The sequence below is a fragment of the Triturus cristatus genome, chromosome 6 (assembly GCF_964204655.1).
Source record: "Triturus cristatus chromosome 6, aTriCri1.1, whole genome shotgun sequence".
Lineage (NCBI taxonomy): Eukaryota > Metazoa > Chordata > Amphibia > Caudata > Salamandridae > Triturus > Triturus cristatus.
Genome location: NC_140589.1, coordinates 707,648,261 through 707,663,655, shown reverse-complemented (window position 1 = coordinate 707,663,655; position 15,395 = coordinate 707,648,261). Strand labels below are relative to the sequence as shown.

At 39.5% G+C, this 15,395-nt stretch overlaps 1 protein-coding gene across 1 annotated transcript in view; it reads right to left on the bottom strand.

The window, feature by feature from the left end:
- Positions 1-15,395, bottom strand: part of MCHR2 (melanin concentrating hormone receptor 2) — a 1,458,776-nt gene that overhangs the window by 101,640 nt on the left and 1,341,741 nt on the right. The window lies entirely within an intron of this gene.

The following is a 15,395-nucleotide window of genomic DNA, read 5'->3' as shown; positions in this document are numbered from 1 at the left end:
GGAATCGCTGAGAGCCCCTTTGCAGTTAATTCCTGAGAAATCGCTGAGAGCCCCTTTGCAGTTAATTCCTGAGGAATCGCTGAGAGCCCCTTTGCAGTTAATTCTTGAGGTATCGCTGAGAGCCCCTTTGCAGTTAATTCTTGAGGAATCGCTACGAGCCCCTTAGCTTCATGAAGTAATGATTCAAGCACAGGATCCTGGTGATGCAGCTCATACCTAAGAACTTACAGAGCATCCATGTACTTCCCCCTGCGAATTAAGAAGGGCATATTAACAAGGAAATCGCGGAGAGCGGAGCTTTGGAACATTTTGCAGTGCCGTGCTCCACCATTTCCAAAACGCAGGTACGTGTTTTATTTACAACAATACAGCGCACCCCTGTGTTTTCCTTAGCGCTGGAGCTAAAAATAGCTGCCTTTGCCAACTTAGACACCCTTGCGCCAGAGAGCAAGGGTGCCTGCATTGCAGGGAATGATTGTTTATGTGCAGGAAGGTGTCACTTCCTGCACATAAACAATCAATAATGGCGATCTGTTACTTCCATGTGTGCTGCATTCTGCAGAACACATAGAAGTAACAAATCATCACCATTTAAGGATTGTTTATGTGCAGGAAGGGACGCCTTCTGGCACATAAACAATCATTATTGGTGTTTTGCTCTTTCTACAATACAATATATAACTCATACAAGTACTAAATCCATTACACTCAGCGGTCAGTAAGTGGTTCGTAGTTCATACAGGCTGCCTAATAAGTCTCTTTTACTGCTTGACACTCTTACACTCACATTAGATAAGACTGCTAAGGGTCACGTCCATCATCCAGTTTTGTAACAGTGTTATACCATTGTTTTTATGTACCCTATTCACTTACTAGGTTTGTTCTATTACTTGTCTGAGGCACTGCTTCTGTACCTGCTGTTGTCCCTTGTGGGCCCTGTGATCTGTGCTACTATGAATGCAGATTGAATTTAACTCAGAGCGTCAGCAAGGTATTTTTATTGTGTCGCTCCTCTGCAATCTGCAACAAGTGTATTGGGACATTATTGGGATATGTTGCACCCACCAAGAGGAAAATAATAATGTAATTAAATAACCAGAATTTTTTCTGAGTGTAAAAATGGAGAGGAACACTGATGAGATCCTCTTCAAAACTGCTGCAGCATTTATTTCTGTTCTATATCTATATGGAGTAAAAATGTGTGTGATTACCATATGACGGCGGATTGCCAATGGTTATCTGTGGCTCATGACGACTCATCGCCAGCATGCAACACTGTTCCTCCTCAAGAGAGTGTGTCTGCCACAGCACATCATTTCGCCATTAGCGTTGCAACCTTTTGGGCATTGCATGAGAATATTACAAGAACTGGCTGTAGAGTGGAGACACATTCCACTCACTGGGTGGCTGTTTTACATGATTAATAGAGATCTCATCATTTACTATTGCAACAGTGTTGTCTATCAAGACAGATGTCAGTCGCATTATCTATTTAAAAATTCAACATTTTTGCAGCCTGCTTTATCTATGACAGTCACACCTACTGAAATAGTAGTTATCCTCTGGCATGAAGCACCGACACATTTATTTATATATTTACTATGTATAACTTTGTAAATATATTCAGTACATATTACTACTACCTCTTGTAGGCAAACATTTACACCAGTGTTTTTTGGGTGCTGCTTTGACTATATCTGTGCTGTTTAACTGTTAGTGGTCATTGCTAACTCACAGGTTTTTAACGAAGCAAATATTTCCTTACAAACACATGGAAAGTCAAATCTGAAATGGAAATAATGGTATAGAACAATCGAGAATTGCTTTGTAACCATTGGCGGTAAAGCTTTCTGAGCTGACAGGAAATTACTTTGATAATTCGATTCAGTGGCGGGTGGTGCAGGGAAGCGTGGTGAGAAGGGGCGTGGGTGGTGGGGTGAAAGCGACATAAGGTGGGATAAGGAATAGAAAATAAATAAATAATTAAAACCACTTGCCTTGCACACACCACATCGCTGAGTCGGCGTTGCGGCGTGTGCAAGGTAAGTGGTTTTACTTATTCATTTATTTTAAATTCCTTTTACCGTCGTATGTCAGTTTTACCCCTGCTCCAGCCTGCCCTGACCCAACCCCGCTCCACCACCCCATCTCGTTTACCTGCACAGACCGCCACCGTTTAGATTACTGAGTAATGCTGACCAGGGAATGTTTGACAATCTGTCACAAGCTGCAGCCCCTGAAGGAGAAGGTGTTCAGTGGGATGTTTTTAAAGAAGACGTATACAGATTTGAAAAACCCTTCACTGAAGAACCGAGTGCCATGTTACAATGAAATGGATTATTTAGGAGGAATTTAATATGGTCAGGAGAATATCAAAGAATGTATAGCTGCTTTGAGGATTTTAGCTGCTAATTGTGAATTTGGTGTAAATATTGATACCTATATTTGAGTTCAATTTGTTTTCAATTATGAGTCTAAGAAAATACAGGAACGTCTTTTAGCTTTTCATGATGCTAAATTGTCTGAGGTCATTGATATTGCAAAAGGTATTGAGAGATCAGTCTTATCAGCTAAGGCTACAGTGAAGGATGGAGCTATTGCTGGTTTACCTGGATATACTAGGTAAAATTGGTAATAGGAACAATTTCATGTGCTAGAAATGTGAATCTAGAAACCATGTGAGTAATTATCCTAATTGTCCTGCTGTCAGTAAGAAGTGCAATACATGTATCAGTGTAGGACACTTTCAGAGTGTTTGTAGAACCAATAATTTGAAAAAACCCACAAATGTTAATGCTGTAGAGACCATAGAAGAAATTAGGTTTTAACTCTTAAAGACACAGGGCCCGATTCACAGAACTAACTTAAGACAAAATCCTAAACTTACTACCATTTTGGTATTCACAGAAGGCACTTACTCATTTTGGTATTCACAGAAGGCACTTACTCATTTCGGTATTCACAGAAGTTAGGAGTCCTAACTTTAGGTCTCCTAAATGCCTTCTGTGAATACCGAAAGTCTTAAAATTAGGATTTTTCTCAGTTTAGTAGTAGTATAGTTAGGACTCTTAACTTTAGGACTCCTAAATGCCTTCTGTGAATACCGAAAGTCTTAAAATTAGGATTTTTCTCAGTTTAGTAGTAGTATAGTTAGGACTCTTAACTTTAGGACTCCTAAATGCCTTCTGTGAATACCAAAAGTCTTAAAATTAGGATTTTTCTCAATTTAGTAGTCCTAAATCTAAACTTAGGACTACTAAATTGAGAAAAATCCTAATTTTAAGACTTTCGGTATGTACAGAGGCCATTTAGGAGTCCTAAAGTTAGGAGTCCTAACTATACTACTACTAAACTGAGAAAAATCCTAATTTTAAGGCTTTCGGTATTCACAGAAGGCATTTAGGAGTCCTAAAGTTAGGAGTCCTAAACTTAGGACTACTAAATTGAGAAAAATCCTAATTTTAAGGCTTTCGGTATTCACAGAAGGCATTTAGGAGTCCTAAAGTTAGGAGTCCTAACTATACTACTACTAAACTGAGAAAAATCCTAATTTTAAGACTTTCGGTATTCACAGAAGGCATTTAGGAGTCCTAAAGTTAGGACTCCTAACTTCTGTGAATACCGAAATGAGTAAGTGCCTTCTGTGAATACCAAAATGAGTAAGTGCCTTCTGTGAATACCAAAATGGTAGTAAGTTTAGGATTTTGTCTTAAGTTAGTTCTGTGAATCGGGCCCTCAGATTTCGATTTTAAAATATACATGGTCCAAACAGGTATGAAAGCACCTCTAGCTTGAGTAAATATTGAGGAAGCTGATTGTTGGACTTGGCCCTTTTTAATCCCTGTGTAAAGTGTAATGGTAATTGGTTGTCCATGACTGGTATGTTTGCCTTACTAGTAAAGTCCCTAGTAAAGTGCACTATGTGTGCCAGGGCTGGTAATGCAAATGTTACTAGTGGGCCTGCAGCACTAATTGTGCCACCACAAAAGTAGCCTTAAAGAGGGAACTCGGGCCTGCCACTGCAGTGCCTGCGCACAGTTTGTTAAACTGCCATGTTGTCCTGACAAGTGCACCCACTTGCCAGGCCTTATCCTTTCTATGCACATCAGACACCCCTATGGTAGGTCCAAGGTAACTCCTGGCCAGGGTGCAGTGCATGTGAAAGGTAGGACATGTACTAAGCTGTGTACCATGTCCTGACAGTGAAATAATCTCCATTTCGTTTTCACTGTTGAAAGGCCATCTTGCCCATAGGATAGAATGGGGAGGCTGCGTAATACGTTTTCAGCCTATTTTCCCAAAGACTTCACATGGAGAGGTGAAGGTTAGTGTGCCTGAACTCACAATTCAATAACACATCTTTTTGTGAAGGTGGTTTTAGCATTGTGTGTTTAGAAACTACTCTTTCAGAAGTGGCTGGGTTTTTGTGCTCTAACATTCCTGTGTGTCTCTGCCTGTTGTAGATTGACTGTCTGGATTTGAAAGTGATAGGATCTAGGGAATGTCTTGACCCAGGGGAGGAGGTGAGACAGCAACAGGCTGACCTGTATCTGGAGTGTACGGGGGGAGGAGTAGCCCCTAGAGGGGTGGAGGCCTGGGCTGCTGCCATAAAACAATGGTCCCATCTCCTGCTGAGTGATTGAGAATCCAGACCCCCACTAGTCAAAGGAAGAAGATGTCACTGGCAGGGAGGCACCCAGAACTGGTTTGAACAGGGGTCAGTACCCGCCGAACACAAAGACTTCAAAGACATTTAGGGGTATAACTATGAGAGCTGAAGCCCCTGAACTTTGGAGAAATGGATTGAACAAGACTGAACACGACTGAAATGACTTAGTGGTCAAGAGGAACCTCTGCCAAGGAAGAAACAGCTGAAGAGACTGAAGGAAAGGAATGACACTTGCTGTGTGTTCTGGGGCTGGCCTGCTGTTTGCTGCTTTATCCAAGGAGAGGCTAAAGGGACTTTGCTGTGTGCTTGTCCCCCTGCTTGAAAGGACTTTGCTGTATGCTGTGTCCAGAAGTAAATTATCCCCAAGGGCCCGAGGTGAGCTGGCTCCCTGCTGCGGAAACTCAGGAACACAAAAGTTTCCAGGAGAGTCTCAGTGATGCTGTGTGCATGTGCGTTTTGTAGCCTGAGACTCTCGTAAGAATTGCCCTGTGATCGTGGGCACCTGGAGTCCAAGCGAGTCTCAGCGACACCGTGTGCGTGTGCTTTGTGCAGCCTGAGACATTCGTGAGTATTGCCTTGTTATCGTGCACCCGGAGTCCAAATGAGTTTCAGCGACGCTGTGTGGATGTGCTTTGTGCAGCCTGAGACCTTCGTGAGGATTGCCTTGTTATTGTGCACCCGAGTCCAAGTGAGTCTCAGCGACGCTGTATGCGTGTGCTTTGTGCAGCCTGAGACATTCGTGAGGATTGCCTTGTTATCATGCACCCGGAGATCAAGTGAGTCTCAGCGACGCTGTGCATGTGCCCTGTTGCAGCCTGAGATCCTCGTAGCACCAGCGGCCTGGACCGGCAGCCCCGGAGAAGCTGAGCCACCGGCCCGAGCCGGCCGTTGCCAGAGCGGGACCTCGAACCAACCTCGTCGAGGGAGGACCCGAGTCCCACTGCCCGGGATCCACAAAGATTGCATCGGAGGCCCAAGTCGTAGGAAGAGGAGAGGAGAGCGAGGTCACACCCCCCAGGTAACGTGTGTCGATGCCTGGGGTGCGGGCTTGGAGGGAGACGCTCTCGGCCTCTCCCATTCCTGCAGCGCGAGCCTCTGCTTTGGTTCGAATCACGGCCCATACTTGCCAAAGGAGTGGCAGTACCGGGGCCGGAGTGCGGGCTGCACTTTTGTTTACAACATACCCGTGTGGGGGCAACTGTTGACAGAAGCTGACTGCGAGTCAGTACGAGTGGCGGAAAGACCGCATAAGGCACCGTGATCAGTGCTGGAGTGTATTACGCATTGCATTATTTCTGCATTATGAACTACCTGATCGTCGTATTGCGCATTGCATTATCTCTGCATTCTGATCTATCTGATTAGTGTATTACGCATTGCAGTATTTCTCCATTACAAACTACCTGATTGTTGCATTACGCATTTCATTATTTCTGCATTACGAACTGCCTGATTGTTGCATTACGCTCGATGTTCAACCATAAGGAATGGGCAGTGGAATCCTGCAGCAGGACCCCACAGCACCTAAAGTCCCTCACAGTTGAGGCAGCCAAGCTAGACAAATCCTGATTGATTGATTACTAGTGTCAGTAATTAGTATGGTATGATTGTTTGATTACTAGTCTCAGTAATTGGTATGTTACTTTTTTCTATACAAGGCACCCAGCCGTATGGGCTAACAGTCACACTTAGTGGATGACTTATCTAATATATATTTCCTGCCAAGATGCACCTTAAATCCCTTTTTCTACTTTGAAACTGCAGCCCAGCCAGAGCGCAGAGGCACACATGACAGCCATGCATTTCTATGACATATGTTAGTGGTATATACAGACACTTCAGATCATGTATGGCATTTAACTTCAAAGAATTGGTGCATTGTGCGTGCAATTTACCATTGTCTTACAGGACATTTAAATCATCTAAATTGGTTTGGCCTTGCAGGAAAGGTAAATCATCCAATTGGGAAAAACTATTTTAACAGTTTGGCAGAGGACATTGCACTGAATGGCAGTACAAAGTACACAGAATCAAAATACCCCCAAAATATGGCCTAGGAAAAGATGTAAAACCGGTGGGGACAATGAAGAGGAGTTGGATTCTTTACATGGTTGTAAGGTAGTTAAAACAACTGGTGCAGTTTATGCTACAAAAATGTGTCAATAGAAAGACAGATTTGCTTAACTGGGGCCCACTATTTTTGTCACGGTTCTAGTTCTTGAAGGCATTTCTTATTTCTGAAGCAAGCAGAAGAATATGGATGTGTCTTGTGACAGTGCTCCTGTTTGATTGAATTTGACTCCCAGGGTTGCAGAAGCCTGCTCACCAAAATGTACTTTGACCAGTGGGGAACTCTTCCCCTGCTCTCCTGTTCTTGTCTACTGTGAGAGACCTCAAGGCCTCAATGCCTGTGTGACTTGCAGATGTGAGGGCCCAATGGATACTCAGTAGCCTGACCCTGGCTTGAGATGACACCCTCTTCCCCTAGACATCTACTTCCTGTCAGCTGACATGCAACCATCTTTAAAAGCACAAAGCCAATACCCTTAGTTTTAATATGTACAGGGATATATCAAATTTCATTTATATTTCAGGTAAACAAAATGTTCAAAATACATTTGTAGTCAATGGACTTTGTGATGTGTGAGCGAGTGATGGAATGCATATGGAATGTAGGAATGCAACATCACTTGAGATTGCTCGATGGCTGTTGGTTGGAGCTTGGGAGACTGCGACAGCATGATATTTACTATACTTTTTTTGTAATAAAAAAGATCCTTTCCTTTCGATTACCTGCTATTTTCTGCTACATTTCTTCAAAATTCTATATTTGAGCTTTCAATTTCATGCATTCTTTTTTAGGTCTGGCATTAGCCAAGACCTTTTGAAGTTACTAAAATTATATGCGTAAGATGCATACTTGAAGGGGCTTTTAGCCAGCTGTCTTCATCCATCTGTCTATTGTTGCGTCATTCTCATTTTGCGTCCATCCACCACAGCATTCAGCATGGGGCAGTGGGTCACCCCAATTCAGCTTTATAGTGTGCTTTCAGTACTCTTATATCTCATGTTTATGTAGACACTTTGGATTATATAACTAACAGAAGCTGTGCCTTTAATTCCTCTCTCTAACTATCCATCCATCCATCCATCCATCCATCCATCCATCCATCCATCCATCCATCCATCCATCCATCCATCCATCCATCCATCCATCTATCTATCTATCTATCTATCTATCTATCTATCTATCTATCTATCTATCTATCTATCTATCTATCTATCTATCTATCTATCTATCTATCCATCCATCCATCCATCCATCCATCCATCCATCCATCCATCCATCCATCCATCCATCCATCCATCCATCCATCCATCCATCCATCCATCCATCCATCCATCCATCCATCCATCCATCCATCCATCCATCCATCCATCCATCCATCTATCTATCTATCTATCTATCTATCTATCTATCTATCTATCTATCTATCTATCTATCTATCTATCTATCTATCTATCTATCTATCTATCTATCTATCTATCTATCTATCCATCTATCCATCTATCCATCCATCCATCCGTCTATCCATCCATCCTATCTATCTATGCAACCATCTCTGTCTTTGCAGCCCTCTCTATCTATTTTTAAACTGTGTCTATTTGTAATAAAGATTTTAAAAAACATTTAAAAAAATCATTAGCAAAGGTAGTAGGCAGGCAGCCAATGCTAGACCAGTTGGTAAACACTTCATTCAGCCACTGGTTTACTTCTCTGTGGTTTATGGCATGCTGCCCTTTCACAAGGAGCAGATCATTCACAAAGCAGAACCCTTCAGTGCCAGGTACTGATACTGATATGGTAAAGAATGCTTTTTTAACAAAATAGTTTTGCTTCTACCAATTGTTTATTAGCTTGATAAGGGCCTGACAGCTTCCCCAGCAATAACGATTTGGAAAGACCATGACAGTGAAAAAACAAGATTAACCAAAACGCTGATGGCCAACGCCAGACCTATCAGCTTTGCTGAAGCTTGTTTTCACACTGGGGTAATGCCAGTTCCAAATCTCTTCTCTCAGTATTTCTTTTCATTCACTGCACTAACCAGCATTATAGTATATTCTGTGAACTGTCTGACTTCTAAGCTTGCTGTTACTCCTTTTCTGACTGCTGAAACTTTGAGTAGCTTTTCTTTGAATCTAAATATGCATTTGAACACTAACCATTGGAATTCATATTTATCATACTGTTGAGAAAATAACCTTCAATTATTTTTGCAAACAAGGCAATAATTAGTGGTCTAGTTCTACAGAAGTTTAAGTACGGTTATTAGCCCATCAATGTTAACCAAAGGACTTTAATGGTGTCATATAGATGCATATGTTGGTGCTGGTTAAAATTCCTGTCTGTTTTCACACTCGTGCCATTTAGGAGGTGAGAGCAAATTGGTGTTGTTCTTCCTTTGGCAATGCTTTCATTAAGGGATTGCGCGAGCGTGCAAATCAAGATGACCGCCTCCCGCTGAGGCTCGGTATAGCCTGTTTTAATGACCATATACTTAAATTACAAGGGCATGTTGGTGACTCACATTTTGCCTGTGTGACAGCTGGCCAACTCCTGCACTTCATTTCTGTGTGCCTGCAGTGGTATTTTGAGCAGTTTTGGGCCTCTTTCTATTCTCCTCATCTTCGGTCTCTCTTCTTCAATTCTGCTGTTGTTCCACTTTACTTCAGGAAAGGGTGCGGCTGAGCCCTAAACCACTCCTACAGCTGGTTTTAGCTGCTCTAATTTCATCTTCTGTGGTGACTGTCAGTTCTTTTAGCTTATTTATTTCCAATTCCAATTTTGCTCAAAATAAACTTAATTAATTAAGCCAAAATGGAAGGGAAAATGTTCTCATTGGAAATAATAAGCGTAAACAAACTATTTCTCCTACACCTGTAAAATCTGAAATTGTGGATTCTAATGAACCATCATTATCTACACTGTTGGAGTAATTGCAGGCTCTGCGTTTAAATACAGATTCTATTGCATCAGAAATTAAAATGGCCGCAAAAATGTTACTAATGAGCAAGTTATTGTTGGACGTAGAAAATCGTAATTGTCAATACAATTTACACATCTTCAATATACCGGAAGGCATACAAAGGAAATGACTGCAGGCAGTATTAGGAGACATTATTGCATGGTCTTCTACATTTAAAATTCTCAGAAAAATATTACGTCGTCAAGGCACATAGAATTCCATTCTCACCACAGCCCTCGTCATGACAAACTGAGACAAATTATTTTTTAAAGTTTTCCACCAGGCCGTTAGGTGCTGATAAGGAAGGCAGCCAGAGAAATCCCATCTTTAATGGTTAATGGTAATAAAATCTATATTCATCAGATAAGAAAACTGTTAAAATATGCAAAGAATTTACAGAGCTGAAACCTTGGCTACGAAGTTCTGGTTTTAATATATTGTCTCTTTGACCCATCGACGATGTGAATCTGAAAAGATGGCTTCTCCAAATCATTTCAACATCCAGAAGATCTACGTACTTTCCTGGATCAACAATCTCCTTTGTCCATGGAAGCGAATGTGACTAATACTTGACTCTTCAGACTTACTTTTTTATTTTAACGTGCCTTTTTCTAGGATTAGCTATGAGGCCTTTTTTGTGGCAGGTCACTCTTGCGTATGCGTGTGTATGATTCAGCAGTATTATTTATGAATTTCTGCTGTCATATTTATGTTTGTCGGTGTCCTTCCTTTTATTCCTGTCATTTATTTCTAGAGCTACTTTTTATTCTTCTAAACTTTTATTTTCATGTTTTTCTTTTCCTCTGTACCTTCTACTTTATATATGGCTAATTTCAATAATATTTAAATTGTATCTTTGAATGTTAAAGGTTGAATACATCCTGTTAAGCACACTAAAATTGGAGATTATTTAGGAAGTCATAAAGCAGATATGTGTTTATTATAGGAGACACATATTGATGAAACAGTTTTAGCTTTCATGCAGAAACACTGGGTTTGTACTATCATATCTTTCCCTGCAGTTCATAAGAAAAATATTGTAGCTATCCTTTTTGCAGAAAGATTCAAAACACATTAATATATATGGTCCGACTACTGATGATCCTAATTTTTGTTCTCACTTTACTACTTAGGCATTGTTCCACTCATTATTGGAGGAGATTTTAAACTCATATGTGATCCTTTATTAGATAGCCCATTAAAAATTAAATAACATCCACCTAGAGCTTTTTTCACTCTAAAGTCTTTCTTTAAAACAACTTTGGGCCTTATTACGATGTCAGGCAGATTTGCGTCCACCTGACATAGTCACGGATGAGGGTCCCACCGATTAATTACGATGCGACAGCATATGGTGTGGTCGCAAGCTTCATTTCTGCATGGGAGCTTGTGCTGCAGTTGGAAACCGACTGCAGCACAAGCTCCCATACACAGGAAGGAGTTTGTGTTGATCCCTGCACTTCATGGCAGGCACCTCATGGTGCCTGCCACATGGTGTAGGGATGAACAGGGGGTACCATAGATTCCCCTCGGCAACCAACCGGAAGCTGCTGGTTGAAGGGGGCCCTGTCAGTGACTCCCAAACTCACTTTCCGACAGCCTTTCCATGTCGGAAAGCCCAGCATGGAAAGACTGCCGGAAACCGAGCATTAGAATCGCGATGGCGTAAAATGCTGTACATATGGATTACGGGCCAGTCCCCGACTTTAATTAGGCAGTCGGAAATGAAATTAACGATCTCAGTTGGAAAGCCTCTGACCTCAGGTCGGAGGCTTTGAGACCGAGATCGTAAACCGGCCCTAAATCGGTTGATATTTGACATTCACATCACCCAAATGTTTACATTTTTTTCAAATCCTCATAATTCTTATTGAAGATTAGATTATTTATTAGTTTCCCGGCCATTCATTCACTCAGTTTCTGCACCGATTATCCATAATATAACTATTTCTGACCATGCTCTTATTTCAGTTGTTTTACAACATAGCGCAGCTCATCAGCCTCAATCCAGATGGCGTACGAATGCACATATTTTACTTAATGAAAATAATAACCAAAATTTTTATCAGCACGCCAGGATTATTTTAATTTTAACCCAGTAGGCTCTACATCTATGGTGACTCAATGGGATAACTTTGAGGCTTATATTAGAGGGGTAACCATTTTTCTTATCGCTCATAAAAAAAAATCTTTTAACTCTAAAATTGAGGATTTGGACAAGCAAATTGCAACATTTGAGACTCTATTTATAAGTGCTAATGATCTCTAATATAAAATAAAATTGCAAAAACTTCAGTACGAATTTAATTCTATGTTTAGTAAAAAAGCTGGTATACAACTTTCTAATACTATAGCTAAATTCTGTTTTAATGCTAATAGATCTGGAAGTCTCTTGGCAATTTATTTGTGTATTGAAAAAGAGAAAACTCAAATAAATACAATTCATGGTTGCAATGGAAAATTTCCTTATCCCAAAAGGATATAGTTAATTAATTTTTTAATTATTATTAACCCATGTAAAATAAACCTCATTCTGGGATCCTTCGTGACTGACCGCTTTTTACATAAATGTGGTTTACCACAAATGTCATAATCAGCCACAGATAACTTAGATTCTCCAATTACTATGGAAGAGATTGAAAAAATGTAAATCTTTGGGTCCTGACAGAGTTACAGCTGAATTTTACAAATAATATGCTTGGCAGATCATTCCTTATGTGTTTAAACTTTTTACCTTTTTAGTTTCTCAGGTACAATTTCTGAATGTTTTACTGAAGCATTGTTTATAGCCTCCAAAACCTTATAAAGATCTGGCTATTGTTTCGAATTATTGCCCAACTTCCTTAACATATCAAGATTGTAAACTTCATGCTACAATTCTTTCAAGCAGGTTCACCTCTGTGCTGGATTCCGTTATATATTTCGATCAGTTTGGTTCCATGAAACATAGATAGTCTGTTAACAATATTAGAGTCTTATTACATGCCATTGAACAAGCATGTTCCCTACCCTTACCTTATGAAGTATTGGCACTGGATTCTGAAAAAGCTTTAACAAAGTTCATTGGCAATATTTATTCCATACCTTGTTGGCGCTTATTTTTGGCAATTCATTTGTTCGCATGATATCAGCTCTTAATCCCAGTCCTCCTGCTTGACTTTTCATTAATGGTCAAATTTCTAATGAAGTTATTTTTTTAAAGGTACTAGACTAGGTTGTCCCTTGACTCCTATACTTTTTCTTCTTGTTATTGAACATTTTCTCACTGCTATTATAAACTGCATAGATATTACTGGTATTAATATTAATGATGATATTATAAAAACATTAGTTTATGCAGATGATATACTTTTGTTCATTAGTAATTGTGAATCCTCCTTTCCTTTTTTATTTGATATAGTCTCCTTATACGCCAATATTTCAGGTTATACGTTAAATACTGAAAAAAACCAGAACTTTTCCCCCTCAATCTTCATTGTACCCCTGATATGTTAACCATAAACAAATTAATTTGGCAAACGGATAAACATAAATATATTGGTATTCTATTTTCCAATATCATTAAAAAAAACAATCATCTTAAATTGTGAAAATATTATACATTATATTAAAGATACAGTTTGCAAATGGTCTGGATTACATCTTTCATGGAGGGGGAAAATGGATTCAATAAAAATGGTAATAGCTCCTAAAATGTTTTATTACCTGGCTATGATTCCTAGTCAATTCCCTATGCAGTTTTATGAAAATGTTGATAAACTCTTTTCTAAGTTTATTTGGAATAATGAAACTTTCCGTATAAGTAATAAGAAATGTAAAGTTTCAAAATGAAATGGAGGTTTTGGTTTACCGGATTTTTTTATTTATCATAAACCATTTATATGAAAGGAAAGTTCCCTTTGGTTTAATCACTCCCATCTTATTAATCCTCCTACATGGCTTTTCACAGAAAAAGGTTTGATAATACCATTTCCTTTACCTGCTTTGCTAACTATGTCTAAAACTTCAATGTTACTTAATAAATCTATTTGAAGTCCACAAACTTATTATTTTATGATTATTCAATCCTTTATTTCACACACCTTAAAAATATTGTTATGACATAGTCAATGATTAAAACTTTCTCGAAATGTACAATTTTGGCATTCTTGCATTAAAGCTGGTATTTTTTATTTTAAAGATATATACCATAATAAAACCGTTTTATCCATTGATGATTTGCAACAAATATTTTGTTTACCTCCTTTTGACTTTTCTAAATATGAGCTTTTATTCAATTCAAAATTCAAATAGACTTTATTCGGATTTCAAAAACCATCCATAAAAGCACAAAATAAATTTTAAAACACACATGTAATGCTGCGACTTATTATTTACAAATATAATTTATAAAAACAACAATGAAAACTCAAATGGCCTTTATACTATACAATGCATAGAACCACCTTAATACAATATATAGCGGCGTATAGCAAAGGATAAATATAGTTATCATGAAAACAAGACAAATGCATTATAACACATTAGGTTAGTGCAGATCACGTTTTAAAGTACAAAGTGCATATCTTGGTATAAAATTTAGTCAATTCTCAAGGACCTGCGAGAGCATACAATAGCATTAAGAAAATTACTAACTCTAAAAATTAATTCATCAGATCCCAACATTAAGAAATGTCTATAAGCGCGATTGAGGTCGGTCAAATCATGTTTTCTACAATAGGGGATTAGATAGTGCCTTGTAAACTTCGTGTAAAAACCACAGCCAAAAATAAAGTGTAGCATACTCTGGGTTCCGCCGCGGTCACATGGACAATTTAATTTTTCCAGATTTTTGGTGTACCCCAATGGAAAACAAATTAGATTGATAATACTCCGATCCCTGAATCTGAAGAGTAGGGTCCTCTTCCATCTGCCCAATTTTTTGCATAAGTAGGGCTGAGGTAACATAGAAAGTTCAAGGGATAATTCCTGGATTTGTAGATAACTGATAGTAGATGGTTTCACAGAATCTACTCTTTCCCTCTCTATGTGATAGTGGTGATAGAGTGCCCTTCGCACTAAATTTTTATGGGAGCCGTCAATCTGGTCGGGGTTTGTAAAGAGATGACCATAATTAACACTCATGAGGCTCTTTTCTACCGCATTAATCCAGGGAATTAAGTTGACATTCTCGCAGTTTAGACAGTCCATAATGATCTCGCGGGACAGGGAAGCTGCCGGGTTTTTCCAGACCCTTAACCAGAACAGTGCGGGTCTGGCTCTTATAAAATCCTCAACATAATGTAGTTTTAATTCATTATGGCATACAGTAGTTGGTGCACAAATGACTCCCCCCAAAATTTTCCGGCAAAATCTGTTCTCTTCTCTCTGTAATTCGGAACAGTTCGAAAACCCCCAAACTTCAGCCCCGTATGTGCCAGTTGGGAGACATTGGCTCCGATAAATTTGTAATAGGCTGGGAACCACGTCCGCCTGGCGTGGTTGGCGGAGAGAGATAACAGAATTGATCGATTTTGAGAGTTTATTTCTCCCCATTGCAACGTGGGGTTGCCACGAGCCACTATTAGAAAATAGAAGGCCCAAATATGGGAAAGTGCAAGTGCTTTTTAAGGAATTTTGGCCTATCGCGATCGTTGGGATTTTATAGTTTTTAGGACCACAGGTCATTATAAAAGATTTGCTGAAATTAGTGCACA